This window comes from Lygodium microphyllum, chromosome 17, assembly GCF_053477565.2.
Source record: "Lygodium microphyllum isolate KBCC chromosome 17, Lygodium_microphyllum_v1.1.10, whole genome shotgun sequence".
NCBI classification, from domain to species: Eukaryota; Viridiplantae; Streptophyta; class Polypodiopsida; order Schizaeales; family Lygodiaceae; genus Lygodium; species Lygodium microphyllum.
The window spans coordinates 116,543,854-116,560,958 of record NC_141151.1 but is presented as its reverse complement, the minus strand read 5'-3'; the positions used below and the strand labels follow the sequence as shown (position 1 = coordinate 116,560,958).

The 17,105-nt window shown below is 46.8% G+C and overlaps 1 protein-coding gene across 5 annotated transcripts in view; it reads left to right on the top strand.

Moving 5' to 3' along the window:
- The window catches only part of LOC148022279 (calcium uptake protein, mitochondrial-like), a 187,068-nt gene that overhangs the window by 138,043 nt on the left and 31,920 nt on the right, over positions 1 to 17,105 (top strand). The window lies entirely within an intron of this gene.

Genomic DNA, 17,105 nt, shown 5'->3' with positions numbered 1-17,105 from the left:
TTTCAGCTTAATTCTAGCAGTTTGGATTAACTCTTTCCGATAATTGATCTGGAAACTGAATTATATTCTGAATGATTATTGAGACACACATGCAATTCATCAGCTAAACATGCCCTTTCTTATATCTCTCACGCTCGTTTAAAATTACCTAATTCAATGAATTGAGTCGGCTCTTGAGTGCTTTCATACCACTTTCTTGTGGTTGCTTATATAAAGCTTATTCCCGAACTGAGATATGTGAAGCATTAGTGAAGTGTCCATCTGTCTATACTTTCTAATGTTACTAACATAAGACACATATGCCTCGGTTCACTTACTGCAAAATTGGTTACAATTATGCCTAGCCCTCAAAACCAACATCTACAAACATTAGAGTTATTCATAATGTTTTGTTTGCCCAGGATTCAGTAAATAACTTTGTTTGCATATGATTCAAATTTATGCTTGTTTTTGTACACGATGATGTGGATTAGAATCAGTTCAGACTATTTTTTCAAGGTTTTTGACGTAGGCTATATTGACACTAAGCATAGCCTCATTGTAAATGCATAGATTATTAAAATTTTCTTTTTGGTGGGAGATAGATAGATAGATAGATCTATTAACGTCTCTAGAAGGCCAGAATGGCCTATGAGACCATAACTAATACAACTGGCATCATTATCTCTCATTAGACAAGAAAACAAAATTATGTCTAAGTCTTCATGATAAATTGAAATGGAAAACTGAGAACCTGAAAAGAATATAGAATATCTCCCTCTCAATGTAAGGAATCCACCAGGACTTTGCAAGCTACACCCGACTGACTCAACATGGTAATCTTCGTTTGTAATGAGCAATCATGATGCGAATGTGCCGCATAAGAGCATGCTTACGTTGCCAGATAGGTATCCTAGGGCATTGTACTCTACATAATGCAATAGCTCTATCTACTTTGATGCCACATGATGATGTCCATTGATGGCGCCTATCGGTAGGAGATGTAATGTCCTCCTAGTCCATCACCTGTCTCAGTGCTCCAAAGCCCTTCTTAAAGAGGCAATGGTAGTGGCCTCGGATATCATAGTATACAGTTCATCTACAAATGTAGTGTTCCTCTATCTCTGTTTCCCATCCACAGCTGGCACATCCTCTCATTTGCTGCAACATGGCTTCATCAACCTGTCTTCAATCACCAATTGTTGCTATTGTTGGTGTGATGAGGTGCAGATCTATCCAATAACAACTCAAAGCCCGTGAGAAAGTTGAACATCCATATATCTCAGCCTTGTGAGAGATTGAGAGGATCAAAGCTTAGCTAAAAGTGCAATAGACAGTGTGGAGAGTGAAGCAGGACACCCAATGCAATAGAATGAAAGAGTTTAAACTAAAAGTATAAAGTATAACCCTTAAACCTTAGGGTTGTATGGGGTGTTCACACCCGAATATGATAAGTGCCTGTAAATGTGTAACATAGGCACATACGAAAAAAAAAAATAAGTCTGGGGGAATAAGTGCCTGTAAATGTGTAACATAGGCACATACGAAAAAAAAGAATAAGTCTGGTGGAAAAAGCCTCTCATACCGAGAGTAAAAAGTCCCCTAGTGTCCTACTGATCACTGACACTCCTTTGTGAGTGTAGGTATGAGTGAAACCTAACAAACCCCCCTGGAGTGAAGAGTGATAAAAAATACAAGGATCATCCGCTACCAAAGGAGATTAAATTTAAAGTAGTGCGAAATGCTTCAAATTTGTCACGAGGAAGAGCTTTGGTGAAGATGTCTACCACATTATTGATGGTAGGATAATAGACAAGGCTGATATCACTTGCATGTAGTCTCTCTCTGACAAAGTGATAATGTATCTCAATGTGTTTTGTGTGTGCATGAAACACTGGGTTACGTGCCACTGCAATGGCATTGTGATTGTCGGTGAACAAAGGAGTAGGCTTTGTAACTGATACATTCAAATCAGCTAGCAAGTGTCTAATCCATACACATTCAACTATGGTAGTGAAAGTTGCTTTGTATTCAGCTTCACATGACGATGTGGCAATAGTGGATTGTTTCTTGCTAAGCCAAGATATACAAGATGAGCCAAGAAAGAAACAATTGCCACTAGTGGAGTAACTTGAATCATAATCACCAGCCCAATCAGAATCACTGTAAGCATATAAATGCAATGGTTCCTCCTTAGTATAAAGCAATCCAAGAGATCTAGTACCCTGCAAGTAACGAAAGACACGCTTAACAGCTTGCCAATGTGACATGCATGGCTAATGCATATATCTGCTCAGGGCTGAAAGTGCAAACTCTATGTCCGAACTAGTGTTGCATAGGTAAATAAGACATTCAACTGCTAGAGCATATATGTGTATCAAACAAATCATTGTCATCATATAATGACAGCTTTCGTCCAGGTTCCATTGGTGTACAGACTAGCTTGCAATCGTGTAAGCTAGAATTCTCAAGAAGTTTACCAATGTATATTGACTGTGATAAACCAATACCTCTAGCATCATGTATGAACTGAATGCCCAAGTAATAATGCAAAGACTCCAAGTTTGACATCTCAAAAGTATGCTGCAAATTTTGTTTAAATGCTGAAATCTGATAAGCATGTGTCCCTGTAAGCAAAAGGTCATCAACATATAGACAAATGATCAGCATGGCCTCTTTATATACGTAAAGGGTAGACTCAGATGAGTTGTTTATAAACCCTTGGCTGAGTGAAAAGGCATCAATCTTTGCATACCAAGCTCTAGGAGCTCGTTTCAAGCCATATAAAGCCTTTTTCAGCTTGCACACCAAGTGTTCGGATCCAACAACTGCAAAATCAATGGGCTGCTGTACATATACTTCTTCATGTTCCCCATGTAAAAATGCAGTTTTAATATCCAACTGATGCACAGTCCATCCACAATGGGCAGCCAAAGCAACTATAGACTTGATGGTAGTCATTCGGGAGGTAGGAGCAAATGTCTCCTCATAGTCAATGCCTTTTTTTTGTGCATAGCCCTTAGCTACAAGCCTTGCCTTATATTTGCCAATGGATCTATCTGCATTTATTTTCATCTTGTAGACTGATTTTGTTCCAATGGCTTTCTTCCCAATGGGCAAAGATACTAAATCCCATGTTTGATTCTTAATTATAGAATCGAATTCAGCTTGCATTGCTGCCATCCAATGCACATTATGTTGTGCATCCTCAAAACATTGAGGCTCCTCATCATCAAGTGTGCTTGTTGCCATAACAAACTCCATGGTATGTGTAGTATCATGCATACGAGCTTGCCTTCTAGTACGACCAGCCATGGGTGCATCCGGATGACTATCTTTCATAGTCTGTAAATACCATCTAGGCATTTGTCTTGCCTCCTGACTGTGCACAATTTCTTACTGAATTTCAGATTCAGCACTTTGCTGAATATTCAGATCAGCCAATGATTGATTTCTTGAATTTTCCAATGGAGCAGCTGGCCTAACATTAAGTTCACTTGTTGAAACTCCAGCTGAATCACCAAATGAAATGGGCAGCAACCCTTCAAATAGATCAGGGGCAGAATGATATGTGTCAAAACCAGCAAGGGATAATTCTGATTTTTCATCAAAGTGTACATCCCTACTGAATAATAGCTTTTTAGCGACAGGATCATAGAGTCTGTAGCCTTTGCTCTCACTACTATATCCCACAAAAATGCATTTGACAGCCTTGTTGTCCAACTTTTTTCTAAGTACCTGAGGAATGTGTGCATATGTAAGACACCCAAAGGTATGAAAGTGCCCAACATAAGGTTTCCGGCTATTCCAAGCCTCAAAAGGCGTAACATTCTTTAATGCTTTGGTAGGGCATCTGTTCAAAACATGGCAAGCACACATTACAGCTTCCATCCAAAAACTGTGTGGCAAGCTCTTTGCTTTCAACATACATCTGGCCATCTCCATTGGCCATCTCCATGAGTGACTGATTTTTCCTCTCTGCAACCCCATTTTGATGTGGAGTATAAGCAGTAGTGAACTGATGAACAATCCCCTTGTGCTTCAAAAAGGAATTTAGCATAGAGGACGTATATTCCCCCCCTCAGTTCGAACGGACAGTCTTTATTTTACAGCCAAATTGGTTCTCAACAAGTGCTACAAAAGCCAAAAATGCATGATATACTTCTAACTTTTTCACTAAAGAATAGACCCGGTAGAAGCGATTATAGTCATCGATAAAAGTCATAAAATAGTAACATCCACCCAATGACTTTGTCTGCAAAGGGCCACATATATCTGAGTGCACTAACGATAACCTGGTTGTGCCTTTAAAAGCAACATCATGGGAAAACGAAAACCCATGCAGTTTTACCAAAATACATCCTTCGCACAAGTGCTTAGGAGGTCTCTCCAAAAGAGGTAATCCATCTAGCATCTGTGTATGTTGTAAGAGCATCAAGCTACCATAGTTCACATGCCCCATGCGAGCATGCCATAGCTCTGCTTGTAACATAGCAGGAGTAAGAGTGGATGCTAAAAGTATGCTGATTGATCAACTGAAAGTGCATCTAGCTTATATAATCCATGACATAAAGTGCTAGTCAAGACCAAAGTCATGTGTTCCTTATCTCTTACCATGCATCTGTCATCATCAAACATGACCTGTAATCCACATCGTGCCAAAGAAGAAATAGAGAGTAAATTCTTCTTCATACCAAGCACAAACAAAGTATCCCCTAGGTGGAGAAGAGAGCCATTAATGGCTATGAGCACAATCTCCCCAATACCTCTAACAGGGTATAATGCATTGTTGGCACACTGTACAGACTTACCAACTGGAGCTGCACCAAGAGTAGCAAATAAATCTCTGTGAGATTGGATGTGCCTAGAAGCACCACTATCAAAAAACCAAGTGCCTACATCCTCATTAGAGCTAAATGCTCTATCAATCCAAAAAGAGTCATAACTGCATGTATAAAAGCAATAGTCCCTGTCTACAACAAAGGACGCTGACTTAGTAGCAATGGAAGGAGCATCAGAAACAGACATCCCCTGGCTCCTATTTCTTCTCCTTTTCAATGCGCTTTCTACACTCAGTGATGTAGTGGCCTGGCTTTTTGCAATAATGGCATTTTCCCTTCCTAGCTTGCATGCCCCCTTGTTTTTTATTGCCCTGTGAAGTGCCTGAAGTCCCAGAGCTATGCAGAGCATTTTTTACTTGGTTGCCTTTGCCCTTTTGTCTTGCCATAAAAGCCTGCTCAGAGGGTATGGCATCCACACCATTGCTTTTTCTTGTTTGCTCCTCCTCTAGAAGCAGACTAACTAACTGAAGAAAAGTAATCGGCTGTGGGGCAATCCTCATGTTGAGGTTTAGGGCCATATGAAAGGCCAAGTACCAAGGAGATAATGAGTTCAATGTAGTAGATATTAGGTGTGGATCTAAGTAGTACTCATCGACATTCATAAGCTGCTCACGCAAGTCCTGAATATTGTTCAAGCGATCCTGCATAGAATCACCCTCATCCATCTTCAGTGTCTCAAGCTCTTTCTTTAAGAAAGAGATGCGGGTCTCATTCTTACCAACAAACATCTGCTCCAAAGTTAGCCAGGCTTCTTGTGAAGAAGCTGCTACGGTGCTGTGTAGATCAAGGGCAGGGTGTCACACACCTGGCATCATAGACCAGGGCAGGGGCTACTGTGGGCATGGGCGTTGGTGCTGGAGTAGAACAGCGCCACATGGCCGCTGAGAGACAGGCGGGCGGGCTGGCTGAGACAGCGCAGGAGGCAGGCAGGCAATCATGCAGGCTCCCAGGCGAACAGGTGGTGCAGGACAGTGCTGCGCAGGCAAACAACAAGCACAGGGGCGTCACTGCCAGGCAGCGTTGTTGTTTCTGGAGGTGGGCGGTGGCGCTGCTGCAGGGAGGAGCTAAGGCAAGCAGCACTACTACAGGGAGGAGCTGCAGACCTTTGACAGGTGGGAGCTGGGATCTAACTGTTCCAGCTGAAAGGTTGAGCTGAACTGAGTTGTACTCTGTGAAAGGACTGAGCTGTACTTAGCTCTAATACCAAATGTGAGAGATTGAGGATTGAAGCTCAACTGAGAGTGTAGTAGACAATGTGGAGAGTGAACCAGGACACCTAATGCAATAGATTGAAAGTGTAAACTGAAAGTACAAAGTACAACCCTTAAACCTTAGGGTTGTAAGGGGTGTTCACACCCGAACATGATAAGTGCCCGTAAATGTGTACATATAGGCACATATGAAAAAAGAGAATAAGTTTGGGGAAAAAAACCTATCGTACCAAGAGTAAAAAGTGTGGGCCTATTCAACGAAAGCTTCGCTCGTCATGTCGTGCTGCTCCCCCCCCGTCCCGACTGCTCCATTGCACTAGCCCCACGCCTCTCCCACGTGCCCGCCCCCATTTTCACCTGCTCGTCACCATTGCGCCCCCTCCCCTATCCATCATCCTATGACGTACTATCCCCCGCCATCTCCCTCCCCTGTGGCGCGTCTGCCCTGCCAGCTCCCCTCCACGTGGAGCGTTACCCCCCTGCCTAGTCCCCCTTGCACTGCCATCCCCCGCCATACTCACCCCCGCCCTGTTGTCCCCTTCCCTTGCCAGGCTACCCTCTATGTTGGATCCTCCGCCCTCCCTGCCTGAGACACCCCCCCCCCCCCCCCCCCGCGCAATGTCTCCGCCTCCTCTCCCGTGTGGTCCCGACTCTGTCCGCCAGACCTACCACTCCCATGCGGTGCTTGTCGTAAGCCAGCCATCCGTGGCGTCCCAACACCTCCCTCATCATAAAAAATAGCAACTCCCCCTCCTTGCCATCGGTCCGCCCCTTCCCCCCGCCCTCCAGTTGCTCCCTCCATCTGTAGCAACTTCCCCCCCTCCGGTAGCACGGCAATGTGATTGGTAGTTTTTCAAAAGGGATGCGAAATGGAAACCTCTGGTTAGATGCCAGCGCATTCAGCGAGTGCCCCCCAATCAAACACCTTGCGTGTCATCCTCTTTGAGGAACAGCTCTTAGCCGTCCATGCTACAGAGCTCGAGCTAAAGGAAACAACGATCTATGGTCAGGTACTAGGACATTCCCCATCCAGGGCCTAGCTTCGGAATTGGCTTCACTCCACACTGCGCATTGGCACAGTGCAGATTGTAGAGGCGGTTCTAATGGGACAAGGGATATTCATGGTACGGCTCATCTTGGCAGATATAGCCCATGAGTTACTGGCCAGTTCACCCTATGCGTCCACGAAGGGGGTCATCTACATGGTCCCTTGGTATAGTGGCTTCACAGTGGAGGCATTTGCACTCCACAAGTTTCTTCGGCACCCGCTCATCCTTCTCTTTCCTGACCTGGCGATAGAGTATCGCCAGTTGGTGGAAGACCTTGGACGACTCTTCAGCACTATCCTTCCCGCCTCTTTTGTGGACGCAGTGACAACCGCAAGAGTTCCAAAGATACAGGTGGTAGTGAAAGAGGTCAAGAACATTCCACGGTTCCTAGAGAATGAGGCAGGCGGATGCTCCTTCACGCAGTAGGTCATTGTGACTGGGCAACGAAGGCAGTGCCTACGCTGCCATGACTTTGGTAACCAAGCAGTAGAGTGCACACGCTTTGGTGCTAGGGTGGCTTCGCCGACAGGCCCATAGGTGGATGCAAACAGTTTCACACAAGTATAGAGACGACAAAGAGGGAGACGGAAGGGGGAGCCATAGGGAGCTCCTCAGACACAGCCACGGTAGGGAGTAGGAGAGCAAGCATCCCCTCCTTCCCCGGGCAAAGCACCAGGCGGCCTCTCCCTCCTCGCCCTAGCCGACGACAGGTCCACAGATCTACACATCCACCCCTCACAGAGACATCACAGGCCACCTCACTCGAGGGCTCACAGTCCCCCACCCCCTCCCCACGGCCCTCCCTTGACCCCAATCTACACCCCCCTTCCCCCAGAGACATTGCCCCCCCCCTCCCCCCAACCATCACCCCGACCGACCAGTGCCCCCCCCGCCCCCGATCCCCACCCAGTATAGGTGACTTCCCCTCTACCCATCCCTGGCCCTCCGACAGGAGGTGAGGAGCCCTAGATGCCGACATCCTCCATCCACTGCAATCTAGCCCCCCCTCCCTCCCTCACACAACTACTAGTTCATCCGTCCATGCCGCCCACCACACTTACCTGAGATAGGCACAGCTGCTACCACATGAATTTTTTCGTAGTGGGCCGTGGTCTTATTTGAGAGTTGCGGAGCGCGGAGTGTTCCCACTATCCCTAGAGGTGGGAATCTTTGTGGTACGCAAGTCTAGGAGCGGCAAGGCCCATCTACTAGCACCACTGGATGGACCAAACTACTCCTTCTTCTATCAAACCTCTCACATAGGAGGCTAGACCATGACAGGTGAAGAGCCAGGTAGCAGACCACATTTCCCAGTGGATGGGAGGTGGACTGATACTTTTCTCCCAGCAGTGGTTGGGTTGTATGATGGACATCAATTGGTGGGCAGGGGCCGAGGTCCCGCATCTGAGCATTATCTTTCGAGCCCCTCCCGTAGTGGACTGATACTTTTCTCCCAGCAGTGGCCAGGCAGGGGCTGATGTTCGTCATCTGAGCATTATCTTTCGAGCCCCTCGGCAGTGGACTGAGACTTTTCTCTAAGTAGTGGCCGGGTTGCACGATGGACATCAACTGGTGGGCAGGGGCCGAGGTCCCTCATCTGAGCATTATCTTTCGAGCCCCCTCGTAGTGGAGTGTCGATAGATGTGATAGAGTGGCCCCTGGCACAGACGGCCCATTTCTACCAATGTACGGAGTATTGCCTCTCAAACTGGTTGATAGATGCCCTGGTGGTACCACTAGGCGCATCCATCACTCCCATGGTTCCGACTGAGGGCTACCATGGGGGAATGGAGTTCACCATCCAAGCCGGCAGCCAAGCGTATCTACATGCCTCATAGTTCCTTTTCTTCGTCAACAGCTTCCACATCGAACAGATGCTTGTTCAACAACCTGGAGGCTCTAAAGGACTAGCAGGGCAAAGGCAACAACTAGTAGGACATGGTTGGGGAGAAGCAGGAGGCATGGGAGGTCTTCCTACCTGCAGTAGGAGCACGCGATGCCTGGAGAGATTCTTCTTTCCACAGGAGGGAGAGGTCGTTGGATTTCTCTTGGGGATATAGGCGGCTAGGTGGAGTCTTGCTGGAGCGGTTGGACAAGTTCTATGTGGGAGAGTGGGGATGCTCTCGCGGAGGGCAGATTGGGCAGTTGGCACGTACTACACTGTCGATCATTGCCCGGTTCTCCTGACACTTGATCCCCCAACATCTGCCCTAGGCACACAATCTTGTTCGATCCCTAACTCGATCTATAGGAGGGAGGAGATGAAGAGAGAGATTAAGCAAATTTGGACCAGAGAGTGGGGCAGGAGGGACCGGATTGCAAAGGAGGCTGCAGAGGTCCTAGCCGAGTCGAGCAGTATATGCTAGGAGGCACCCATATAGGCCAGGTAGCACAGCTGGGAGGAGGAGAGAGCACTCGAGCGGGACCTTGCAGCCACGGAGAGATTATTACAGGAGGCACTAGGGGATCCCACCCTCTATACAAAAGAGGTGCACGCGTGAGCAGCCATCGCTGGCCTAGAGGACAGGCGCTCGGAGTTCTCTCTCCGCACCTTAGCAGCCTTCTGGGCGCGGAAGGGGGACACGATGTGCAAGGAGTTTTTTCAAGTGCACCAACCTCGCATCTCAGGAGAGCAAATATGTTGTCTTCGGGATCAGTATGGGAGAACTTGTTCTAGCCCAGACGAGATGATGGAGATAGCCACTGACTACTACATATGCCTTTTCCAGTAGAAGACAGCCTTAGCTAGAGGACATCAATGTAGGCAGTTGGTTTGGGACCATATTTCATCCCTAGTCACAAACATGGGACACTTCCTCCTAGCCCCTTCACGGAGAAGGAACCCTCTTCCTAACGCCATCACCGACACGGGGCGATAGTCCATGAGAACAGTGTTTCCCTCATCGTCATGCGAGACATAAGGGCATATGTAAGTTTCTTTCTCATTTGGTTCTTCCACGTAGTGGACTGGAGCATCGCTCGGTGGATGGGTCATGTAAGGACCAGGTGGTCTGGGTATCCCAGTAGGGTTTATGTCCATCCTAGGAATAGCTGGCTTAATGTCGTTAGGTGCAGGAAGGGCTAATGGGGCTCCCCTTCCGAAGAATGGCTGTGGCCTATTCGATAGGTAAAGTTGGCCGTAGGGTTGCGAGTACGGAAGTCTTCTTGGTAATCTACAATGCGCGATGTCATGACCGAACCTACCGCAGTTAGCACAAGGTCTTGACCTAGGGTCTTGACACTCGGCTGGCAAGTGGTTTCCACCACAGTACACGCATTGGACGTGTGGGTGCGTTGGTCGTCTCAACATGTCTTGCAACTTGGCTAACTCCATCTTTACATCAGCTAAGTCTTGGTTCGTCTCGGTGGCCTTCCCCTTATCTTGGGATGATGGGACTGATCGCTCACTAGAGGCTGACGCTATCTCTGAGCTTCGCGAGTTGGTCTCTTCTAGGTTCGAGCTCTTGGAGCTCCGCTCTTTCAGCTGATCATCGACTCTGATGGCTTCCTCAAACACTCTAGCTAGCGTGTCTCGCTGCAAGCTCAAATTGCCTGCCAAAGCCTTATATAACTCCTCGTCTCGAATTCCGCTGATGAATACAGTCGAAACTGCTCTTTCAGTCAGTTGCTTGCCCATAGGGATTCTCTTGAAGAGACTCCTCACGTGGGTTACGTAGTCGCGAATGTTCTCCTTCTCTTTGGATCTTCAACTTCTGTGGCCTCTGGTACTTCCTCCTCATTAGTATCCTCCTCTAGTTGGATAGATTCTTCCATGTCACTTTCATAATCTACATATTCACTTTCATCATCATCCTCTTTGGACTCTATCTCTGCATCTATAGGGGCTCTGTGTAGGACAAGAACAAGCTCTCTCTCTATGCTTCTTCTTCTATCTGTGGCTTTGCTATGTTCATATAACACTGGGAGTAGTACATCCATGCCTATATCTCACTGTTAGAGGTAATTTTAGAAGTCATTCCTAGATTTGATAGGAGGTATTTACCCATCGACAAAGACTATGCATCCTTCAAGAGTTGGTTTTTGGTGCCCAATATCAAGGACCATGCTATTGGTTTCCTTGAGAAAATTTGTTTGATAGTGTCATCTTTGACTGGTATTCCATCGTTTGCTTCATTGGGAGAGTTAGAGATACTTTTATGGAGGTGGATCCATGTCCCTTTTGAGCACCATATAGTTTCAACACTACTTTATTTGGTCCCTTGCCTAGAATTAGAATCCCTGTGAACCAGTCAATCCTTGCTCTTGCTTCAAATAGCCATGGTCTTTCCTACAATAGAGGGTAAGATGTATCATAAGAGTTTGGCTTCACTACCAAGTATGTCATCCAGTAATCTTTGCTAGCAATTATGGTCTTAATGTATGGGAGGATGCCTAAGGGCTTATTTCAGCTCTGGTCTGCTAGTCTGATGAGCCATTAAGTAGGTTGCATGCCTTATAGGCCTAGATATTTTATGTCACATCAATCATGATATTCACCTAAGAGCCTCCATCTATCAATGCACTTGTAATGAAACATCGTTCTATCTAGGCGCAAGTCTTTGGAGTGTAAGGATCCAAAAAGGCATTGGCCACCTCCACTTCTTTATGGACTCCTGGGGAACTATTGAGTTTTGTAACAATTGCAAGGTTGAAAATCTTTATGCCATGTCATCATTTGAAAATACTTTTAAACTATTTTTGGCAAGTGGGAGATAGCATTAGCAATTAGTAGAATGTTAAGTTAGGAAATAAGGTGTCTAGGTTCTTGACGTTCATCAAGCGTACTAGCAGATTATTAGAGTATCCAGGCTCAGCAAATCTCTTAATGAAGAGATCTTTGAGGCCATTGAAGTTGGCTCGTTCTGCGGCATCTGGGCTTGTATACCAAGTCCTTCCCTTGTCACCTAAGCAGAGCCCGAACGCTTGAGAGCGTTGAGTCAGGTCGTTAAGGCCGTTGGCTTCGTAGACTTGCTTGAACTGCTCTACAAAGCTGTATGGATCGTCGTGGGATTGGTATTTGTCGAGTTGCTTGGCAACAATAGGGATTTTAGACTGGCTCTTTGAGCCTTGATTCGCTCCTAATCCTGCGAGCAGTAATGTCGCTAGTGCCACGGCACTTTACTTTGCTGCCATGTAATCTAGCAGTCGCTTCATGATAAGCTCGCTCAACGTCAAGTCTCCTTCTAGGGCTTTCTCATGATCTGTTCAGTTTCTACCTGCTAAGTTCAGTACTCGCTGTACCTTACGCAACTCCTTGCTTTGCCGTTGGCTCCTAGCCTGCCAGTCCCTATTGTATTCGACTATGCTTTGCAAAGCCTTGTGGGCTAGTTTTCTCTCTTCCTCTAGGTCTGCGATGGTAGCGTCTGCCGTCTTACCGCGGTGCTCGTATCGGGCGTGTGCATCGTAGCTACTGACCAGATTGGTGAATAGCCTTCGGGAAGACGTTCAAGTCAAGTTCCTCATTAGACCTATGGTGTGAGCCTCCTTTTGCCATAGTCGTGTTGTCGTGCTCCACCAAGCTATCGATCAGGTTGAGTAGATTTGTCAAATCCACGTCGTTGATGCCACCTGCTTGGTCCTACTTCGTGCGTTGATGGTTTGTCTACGTCTTGGGTCCTCTCCTACTGGTGGGTTCCTTGAGTGGTTTATCTAAGTGAGTTCCTTCAGTTATTGAATACAATCCTCAATTTATGGTCACTTAGTGTGTGTGTCGCTTCTCGTGCACTTGTGCTCAATCAGGCTTTCAATTTCCTTAAGTGCATTCAAGTGCGGAAATTCAAGGTGAGTGCAGTAAACAATCTCGAAGCGTCTTACGCACTCTCGCTTTGTTTCGGGCCTGATAGGCTTGTTGGTCAATTTTCTGGCCACCTTGACAGGGTTCAGGGTTTTTCTAATATGTTGCCTCGTTTATTTTTTGCCAATCAGGTTTTAACTGCTCAGTGCTTTGCGTCTAGGTCTCTGGGTCTCGCTGGTGCCTACTTCAAGCTGCTAAGTGCTCCCTATGATTTCGTCTATTCCGTGTGCCAGAATCAAGTTCTGAGTGTCAAAAGGACTTTCGACAATTTGCGCTGTTGAGCTCTAGCCGGCCCGGGTCAGGTCAAATTTCTGAGAATTTGATAAAAATTTACACTCGGTCCAGCTGGTCTGAATCGCAGGGTCTAAGTGGGTCACTTGGATGGGCTGAGGTACATGGGCCGAGGGCTGAATTCGTGACTCGGACAGGGTAGACTCGGACGGACCGAGGCGCAGACTTGGATAAAGTCACTCGGACAGGTTGGCTCGGATGGGCCAAATGGTCAATTCGGACGAGGTTACTCGGACGGGCCGAGGCACTTGGGCCGAGGGCTGAATATGACATGTGGCCGAGGGCCAAATCCTATGGCTCGGACGGGCCGAGGGCCATGGCTTGAATAGTCGACTCAGACGAGCCGAGTAGGTTTGGGCCGAGGGTCGATTAGGGTTCCAGGCCGAGTGGGCCGAACAAAAGAGAGCCAAGGGCCAATTCTGGGGCTCGGCCCAGAAGCGACTGCTCGGACAGGCCGAATGCAGCGCGACGACGACAGCGAGAGGTCAATTTTGCTCGATTCTTGCGATTTAATCAATTATAGCAAGCATAAACCTCCAGATCCTATCTAGGGGGATAGGGAAAGGGATTCATATATATGAATAGAGCGGTAGGCTCGTCGATGGTGCGATTGGATCGAATCATGCGATGGCTCTCTCTCTCTCTCTCTCACTGAAATGGTCACAAATGAGCTTTCCCTTGGCCTCTTGGCTCTTATACCCCTTCCCGGGTATGGTGTTGATGTCCCCAATTACTCAATTGCCGATCTTAGGCATCAAAAGCGAGCTTTTTACCATTTTTTGCACGATTTTTGCATTGTTTTGCCCTGTTTTGCAACAGTAAACCCTACCCTTCTCTGGTACGATTTCCTAATCCTAACCTATGCTAAATGCAACAAGAATCGAAAGCAAAAAACTGAAATAATTTCTCCATGTTTCACAATCATCAAACAAACAAAATATCCCAAAATACCTACTTGTTTTGAAGATTAAAAACACCCAAACTTCCTACCTATCTCAAGCTCCGTTTCGGGGATGAATCCCTTAGTTCGATTCTCGATATGAGGCGCGCAAGTGCTCAAGCTTGAATCCGTTGGTCCCGGCAACGGAACCAAAATGTAGTGGGAGCTCACGCTCAACCTCCAAGACCCACGGACCGCTTATAGCTTCAAGCGTTTCAAGCGAGCTCTAATGGCTATCTCTCACCTAGCCGACGTGCCGTCGATCCTATGAGTGTCGTGAGCTTACCTTGATGCTGATACGAGTTGCCTCCTCTCTTCCACACCCCGGTAGCTCCACGATCCTAGATACGAGCTCAAGCATCCTCAAGCCTCTTCCATCTCCAAGCTCCATCCTCCATAGCCACGCGCGCGAGAAAAGGGAAGAAAAGAGAAGAAGAGAAGAGGAGATGGTGAAGAGCTTCACCCTCTTGATCCCTCACTCTCACACACATTCCCTCACATTCTCACACTCCTTCTCTCAAGAGCACACACAAGCAAGAAGATGAGGAGAAGAGAAGAAGAAGAGAGCTCTTGTTAGCCACACACCAAAGAATGAGCTTCCATTCACTTTTTGAAGTTTATATATACAAACCCTAAAAACCCCATAGGCGCCCATCCCTTTTTACATGACTGGCCATTGTGCAAGGTTTCTTTTTCTAATTTCCTCTCCTTGGTTCATGCCTCTAGCCTACACCCGTTTAATATTTTACAATTGATAGAGGAGGGAGCCTGGCGCTCTTTTATAAGAGTTTTCCAAGTTTTTTGAGGCGCCTTTTATTTAAAATTGCGCTTTTTGCCCCGGCTTAGCTTTAGAGGTCGCTTGCGTGCCTTTGCTCTTTTTCCATGTTTTTTTTCTGCTTTTTCCTTCCTTTTTCCGCCATCTCGACTTGGGGTTAACACCCAGATAGTCAAAGCAAAGCCTTATTGATCAAGCTTATTGTTAGGAGTCTGCTTGCAGGTGAGGAGCCTTGGAAGAAACTTCTGATGGGGAGGCTAGAGGACTTGACACCTACACATGGAGGACCATGGCAGCCCAGCATTCACTAGATATTTTAGGAGATCAACACTAGAGATTTTGGGAGGAGCTTCAAGGTCATATTTGCAACGGCCATTATTAGAGCTTGGAGATCTGTGTCTCCAGGGTTCCACCAGCTCCCCCCAACTACTAATGAAGAGTAGAGGAGACAACCTCTTCTCTTTAATCATTATTTGAGATCAGAGTCAGAGCACACCATTGGGCAGCGGGCACACTTATCATGGGGGAGATTCTCTTTACAAGTCGCTATATCAATGGGGGACTGGTTTGCATTTCAGGATTTACCACCTAAGACCCAAAGGCAGAGATTATATGGTCTTAGGTGTGCGAGGGCTATGATTGAGGCCGTGATGGAAGGAGTTCCACCAGATTGGTAAAATGAAACATCTTTCTCTCAGACCTGGATTGGTGTTTTCTCTAGAGGGGATATCCTTCTAGCAGTCATTGCATCTAGCAGAGATAGGACATTCACTTTCACAGTTGAGGAGGATGGCCACCTCTAGCGAGAGGACCTTGACCTTACAGCACTTGGTGGTTACTCCAAGTAGAGAATCAGAGTAGTGGCACACTTTGAAAGGAAATGGCATGTAGACCCAGACCCAACCACTTGTCTTATAGATGGATGGAGATATTGGGTATACCGGAGGAGGCCTCTAGAGAGACTTCAGTGGGATCCAGGAGAGTGGGTGTGGAGGGATCCCTTCCTTGATAGGCCATCCGACATCCCCTTCTTTGGCTACACTACTAGATTGGGACGGAGACAAATGAGCAAGATCAGAGCACACAGCCTGTAGCCACCCCTCATTGGCATAGAGAGGTAGTCTCAAATGAGTTCCTATATGACTTTTGGAGGTGGCTACATGACCGCTTTAGGCCCAAGAAGATATCTCTCTTTCTATGGCTTCTAGCCCATAGGAGCTTAGCAGTTGGCACTTGGCTTGGATATGGCAGGGACCCAATGGCATGCGCACGATGTGGTGAGCCAGAGGAGACACAAGGACATTGCCTATGGGACTGTCTAAGAGCCCAGGAGATTTGGAGGAGAGCTCAAAGTGTTGGCTACTTCTAGGCTGCTAGATTGGCCAAATTAAGACTTGCAACAATATAAATTTAATTAGATGGCTAGATTGGGGTTGTAGACAATACATGATGCTATCATTCTTTGGCAGTCCCGTATTTATTCTCTTTGTCACATACATCAATACTTCCAAGTGCTTAGAGGCTATAGCTAGATTTGGTTGACCTTGCAAGTTGTAGGAGTAGCTTCAATGGTATACTCCATTGCTTGCTTTTCATCCTTCTTTGTAACGTGTCCATTAGTATCATCCAGGACACGTCTTAGCAGTCCATCAGAAAGGATGCCTAGAAAACTCCGCCCGGCACTCCCATGGAATGTTACAGGTTTTGTGATCTAGGTCTTCCCGCGTCTGCCACGTAGCGGAAGTATCCTGGCTGTTCCCACTTAGGATCGACCGGAATTAGGGTTTTTATGATTGGTCATTAGCTAACAGCAACTAGCGTCAGACCTGAGCGAACTACTTTACGCAGAAACGGCAAGTCCGAAGCGGATTCACGATGCACTTGGTTCAAGGAGAATGGGAAACGAGAGGGATGCAAGGCTCAACCTCTCTGCCATAAGGCATAGTCCCATTCCGTTCCCCTAAAACAGCGTAAATCGGGTAAGACGTAACTCTACGTCATCGCTCTTGTCATTCGTTTTGATGATCATCCCGCTGTTCTTTGAGATTTTTGAGAAAAGTTCCCGGCTAACCGGGACCACCCAACCGTAGGATGGACCCATGGCCCATCCTCCGCACTTTCCTCGGTTTGTTTTAGTTATGTAATTATCTAACACATTAATTTGACATATAACAATCAGCTTCTTTAATTAATCCTGTTAAGCACTGGTTCCTTCACGTAATCTT